Source organism: Spermophilus citellus (assembly GCF_964194105.1).
Source record: "Spermophilus citellus genome assembly, chromosome: 14".
Classification (NCBI taxonomy): Eukaryota; Metazoa; Chordata; class Mammalia; order Rodentia; family Sciuridae; genus Spermophilus; species Spermophilus citellus.
Window position 1 is genome coordinate 978,638 of NC_138194.1, and position 6,000 is coordinate 984,637.

General features: G+C 33.3%; 1 pseudogene across 1 annotated transcript in view; it reads right to left on the reverse strand.

The window, feature by feature from the left end:
- Positions 1-5,581, reverse strand: part of LOC308633193 (mitochondrial 10-formyltetrahydrofolate dehydrogenase-like) — a 49,665-nt pseudogene extending 44,084 nt beyond the window's left edge. The window contains exon 1 of the transcript in view: positions 5,568-5,581. The product of the transcript in view is annotated as a mitochondrial 10-formyltetrahydrofolate dehydrogenase-like (transcript). The remainder of the gene's footprint in view (positions 1-5,567) is intronic.
- Between the last annotated feature and the right edge of the window lie 419 nt (positions 5,582-6,000).

Consider the following 6,000-nt stretch of genomic DNA (forward strand, 5'->3'; position numbering starts at 1 on the left):
GAAGTAAATGATGTCACAATAGTAGGGTCTTGTCTGTACATTTATTTATTTATTTTCGTTTGAAGCACTGGGAATTGAAATCCAGATCCTCAGGCTGCAGCTAATTTAAGGCAAGGTGTTCTTGGATAAGTAAAATCCAGCCAACCCAGAAAAGCATTTGCATTTAAATTTGCATAAGAGGCCTTTTGAATTTGTAGATTACATATGTAAATATAATATTTATGGATGAAAATAATACAGTGACAATCCCATAAAATTTCAGTTGACTTCTCTTGTATGGAAACAGCTTGAACATTAAAATTATATGAGGTGGAAAGATAATTTTTTTTACAATTAATATAAAAATAGTAAAAATTGAATTTTATACTATAACCCAACATTTCCACTATGTGAAAATTACCATTATGTTACTAAAATATTACTAATGAAGTATATGTATTTTTGGAACAGCACCCTCAAAACTATTTCAAGACTCCAGAAAATCTCAGTTCATAGAACCATATTTGAGAGTTATGCTTGTCCTGTGTTAAGGAAGATGAAGGACATGATCACTTCTTTTTATGCTACAGGTAAAAGATACATTTTTATACCAATATTTCTAAGAGATATAAAAAACTAGAGAGAAACAGCCCTGAGTGAGGGCAGGGAGATTTAACCAGAAAGTATATGGTGTGTGTGTGTGTGTGTGTGTATGTTTCTGCAGATCCAAAGATTTGAGTCTATTATTTAAATTAATTAACGGTATATTCCTTATTTTATGATATGTCCTTAGACCCAATGGCCTGTATATAACATTTTCTTTTCCTTCCTAGGATGAAAGCCCCTTAAGAAAGTGGGCTTGAAATGAAGATGAATTGTGTTGCTATTTTGATGTCACACACCTGTAATCTCAGGTAGAGGATTTGAAATTTTGCTTCTTTAAGAATACTACTAAAGAACAAGAAATAGAAACAAGCGTCACTAGGTGGGATGAATTCGATCTGAAAAGATTCCTCTCAGCAAAAAAAAAAAAAAAAAAAAAAAACAATCAGTGAGGCAGAAAATGATACCAGAGAATAGGAGCAAATTTTTACCACATGCACATCAGATAGAAACCTAATTTCCAGGATATACAAAGAACTTTAAAAACTTAATGCCAAAAAACAAATTTCCTAAACAGTAAATGAAATGGGCTGAGGAACTGAAGAGACACACTTCTTAGAAGATAAACAATCAATCAATCGATTAAAAAATGTTCAACATCTCCAGCAATTAAAGAATTGCCAATCAAAACTACTCCAAAATTTAATCTTAAGCCAATCAGAATGGCAGTTACTAAAAATACAAGCAAAAATATATGTTGGTGAGGATGTGGGGAAAAAGGCCCACTGTTGGTAGGACTCTAAATTGGTGATACCAATCTGGAAAAGAATAAGGAGATTCCTTAGAAAACTTGGAAAGAAACCAAAATTCACCCAGCTATCCCACTCCTCAGTTTAGACCAACAGCTAAAAACAGTATAATACAGTGGCATATCCACATCAGTGTTCATAGCAAAACAATTCACAATAGGTAAGCTATAGAACCAATCTATATACTCTTCAATAGATGAATGAATAAAAAAATATGGTCTATATACACAGTGAAATATTGCTGAGCATTAAAGGGAATAAAATTATGGAATTGGGAAGTAAATGGATGGAGTTGGAGAATATTATATTAAGGCAAGTAAGCCAGTCCCCCTAAACCTAAGACCTAATGTTTTCAATGCTCAGTGGATGGTGATCCACAATGAATAAAGTGGGAGGTACCATGGAAGAAATGAAGAAACTTTGAATAAGAAAAAGGTCAGGGAGGTGATGGGAGACGGTATAGAGGTAGGTAAGATGGTGGAATGAGATGAAAATCTTGTTGTACACAAAGTAGAGTTACATGGGTTTTTTAACTATACTTTCTGTAAAAAAGAGAAATAAAATTTTGTGCTCTATTTGTGCAATATGAAGTGAAATGCATTCTGCTCTATTAGCAAGTTAGAACAAATTAATAAATTAATTGATTTTTAGAAATTTAGGAAAGAAACTTGCCTTTCCCTAGATATATATATAAACATATGTGTGTCTATATATATACACATACATACATATATTCTGTATATAACATGCACACATAGAAGGTATATAATTTATGAACTTTTTTCATATTTTTATTGATTTTTTTTAAATAAATGACAACAGAAGCATTATAATTCTTATTCTATGTATAGAACACGGTTTTTAATATCTCTGATTGTAAATAAAGTATGGCGATACAAATTTGTGTCTTCATACATGTACTTTTGATGATGGTCTACATCACTATTCTTGCTAATCCACTTCCCCATTTCTTTTCCTCCCACCACTCTTCTTTATTGAGAATCCATCTATTTCTTTCATGCTTCCCCTCCCTACCCCATTATGAGTCAGCCTCCATATATCAGAGGAAACATTTGGGTTTTTTTTTTGTTTGTTTTTGGAATTGGCTAACATCACTTAGTATTATCTTCTCCAATGCTATCCATTTACCTGCAAATGCCAGATATGATTAATAAATAAATTTAGCAAAGTAGCAGGATATAAAATCAACACCCATAAATGAAAGGCATTTCTGTATATCAGTGAAAAATCTTCTGAGAAAGAAATGAAAAAAACTACTCCATTTACAATAACTTCTGCCACAGTCTTGGCTGGGCACAGAATCACGAGCCACCACACACCTTGTAGATTCAAACAGCAATTCTTTATTCCCGAACTCACACCGGCCTCTACACACATTCTCGGGCGATCCCGTTCTCCTGCCTCCCAAATCACCTACCCCACGAGGGTTTTTCTTCCCATATATTTTCAGAATCTCACGAGAGCTCAACGGGAGCTCAGGCAGCAGGAACGCCCTAATCCCGGCAGCAATAATCTTCAACCTCCAACTTCCCTAAAACCCCTATTGTCTTCCACTGGGAACGCCTTAAACTTGTCTTAAACCGGGAACGCCCTAAACCCAAGGACCGGGATACTTCCTCAAACTGCAGGATACACCCTAATCCTGGATCCACCCTGGTCATTGAGCAGGGTCACCTACTCAAACACACATGCAAGGTCACAGCAAATTTAACATGGGGTACGCTGGCAAGGAAATATCGATGCGTCATTTCTACCTGGCCATGGCCCTCAGCAAACTTCAAAAAAAAAAAAAGATATTTGGGAATCAACTTAATGAAAGAGGTGAAGGATCTATACAAGAAAAACTACAGAACCCTAAAGAAAAAAATCAAAAAGACCTTAGAAAATGGAAAGATCTACTTTGCTCATGAATAGGCACAATTAATATTATCAAAATGGTCATGCTACCAAAAGCACTATACAGATTTACAGCAATTCTGATCAAAATCCCAATGGCATTCCTCATAGAAATAGAAAAAGAAACCATGAAATTTATCTGGAAAAATAAGAGACCAAAAATAGTTAAGCAATCCTTAGCAGGAAGAATGAAGCAGGTGGCATCAATATACCAGACCTTAAATTATACCACAGAGCAATGGTAACAAAAACAGCATTGCATTTCAAAACAACAACAACAACAAAACAAACAAACAAAAAAACCCCTCAAAAACAGACTGCTAAAGAATGCTACAGAATAGAGGTAACAGAAACTAACCCACAAAATTACAATTATCATATATTAGACAAAGGTGTCAAAAACATGCACTGAAGAAACGATAGCTTCTTCAACAAACCACAATCTCTCACCATGCACAAAACTCAACTCCAAGTTTATCAAGAACCTAGGAATTAAACCAGAGACTCTGTGTCTAATAGAATAAAACACAGGCTCTAATCTTCATCATGTGGGGTTAGGCCCCAATTTCTTTAATAAGACACTGATAACACAAGAATTAAAATAAATAAAATGAATAAATGGGATAGAATGAAACTAAAAAGTTTATTCTCAGCAAAAGAGACAATCTGTATGGTGAAGACAGAGCCTACATTTTAGGAGGAATTTTTTACCCCTCACACATCATTAATTTCTAGAATACATACAGAACTCAAAAAGCTAAGCAAATAATAATAACAACAACAACAACAACAACCCAATCAAGAAATGGGCCAAGGATCTGAACAGAGAGTTCTTAGAAGAGAATATACAATCAATCAACATTTTTTTTATATATCTGATTGGTTATGGTGCTCCCTTTTCAGGACCAAGCACAGTTCTGGTTCAGTTTCTAAGTAAGGGAGACATGAGCCAAAAGTATTCTCAACTCTCCTTTATAAATTATGAAATACGGGCTGGGGATGTGGCTCAAGCGGTAGCGCGCTCGCTTGGCATGTGTGCGGCCCTGGTTCGATCCTCAGCACCACAAACCAACAAAGATGTTGTGTCTGCCAAGAACTAAAAAATAAATATTAAAAACTCTCTCTCTCTCTCTCTCTCTCTCTCTCTCTCTCTCTCTCTTAAAAAAAACAAATAAATAAATTATGAAATACAATTTTCTATGTCATTTTATAAACATAGTTGGACATGGGAAATATAGGCTTGGAGCAGAGAACATTTTTTATTAGAAACACAGTGTAAAAGAAAGATAGAAAAAACATACTTATTTGCACCACCTTGAACCATAAGAGAAATGGAACCTGGAATTCAGAAAAGAAAGATTTAAACTTTTATACTTGGGAATGTGGATGACATAGATGCCTAAAGTGAAAAAGTTATTACAAGCTTTTGAAAGAAAATTTATGTGAGTGCCAGATAATTGTTAACCAATTAGTATCTGCACAGTGTCTTACAGGGGCTTTGTCAGCTATGCACTACAGAACATACAGGTATTTATAGCCTCCATGAAGAGCATTATTCATCTGTGCCCTCTAAAATTATTCCCATTGTAAAAAAAAAAAAAAAAAAAAAAAAAAAAAAAAAACTTGGGTATCTGGATACTAAATGGCAATTCAGCAGCCCACAGAAAACTACCCATAGACATAACTGTATGAAATTTCTTTAAAGGCCATCAATGTATTATTAGCACGTAACACAGGGATGTCAGTCTGGGGAAATATTATTTACTCTCCAGTTTAAAGAGAGTGCATTGAGAATACATTTCAGGGGCAACACATATACTTTTTATTTTTTTCATGTTAAGATACTCTTCAGAAAAAGAATTCTCAAGACAGATTTCTTAGAAGAGCAAATGCCTGGAGACTACAAAATGGAAAAAAAAAAACACATCAGTGGCCCTGAGTTACTCAGTAAAGAAATAAATTTAAAGGTTATTAGAAACTGAAAAGAAAAACAAGTAACTATTTCTAAAAATAAATATATTCATTAGTTGCTATCTCCACAACATATCATTAAGTAAACAACAAATTATGTATGAATCTTTTTAGGATTTGGCCAAATTTCATTCCATATGATTTTATATTAAACCCCAAAATCCAGATAATAGAATTCATTATTCACTGCCAAAAATATTCCAGAAGAAAATTCTTTAAGGAGTGGATATTTAGTAAATCTGTCATTTAACAACTTGAATACCATATGATTTTAGGAAATTTACTCACTTTCCTGCAGCCATAGTATAGAGATATTTCTTCTTTATTGTTCCTGTAGTAATTTCCAAAGATAAGCCCTAGAATCCACTTTAAATTACCTACACTTGCAATCACACAAGAAACCTATAATACATGATGAGGAAAGAAAAAAGGCAATTTTTAAAAATAATTTAAACTTTTTTCTTTTTCTTGAAATCAAACTTTAGCTGCATTTTTTGATCCATTTATCATCTTTTAAGCAAAAAATATATAAAATCCAGAAGTTTGAACTGTAAATTTATACCTGAGATATGTTTATTAACTATAAAAATTCAAGATCTTTAGAAATTAAAGAAATGCAAAATAAAAACCCGTCATGGTAAAAATTAAGTAATATTGGTGAACATTTAAAACAAATGAATAATCATTAACTCAAAAGAAGATTAAATTTGTATCTATTTGT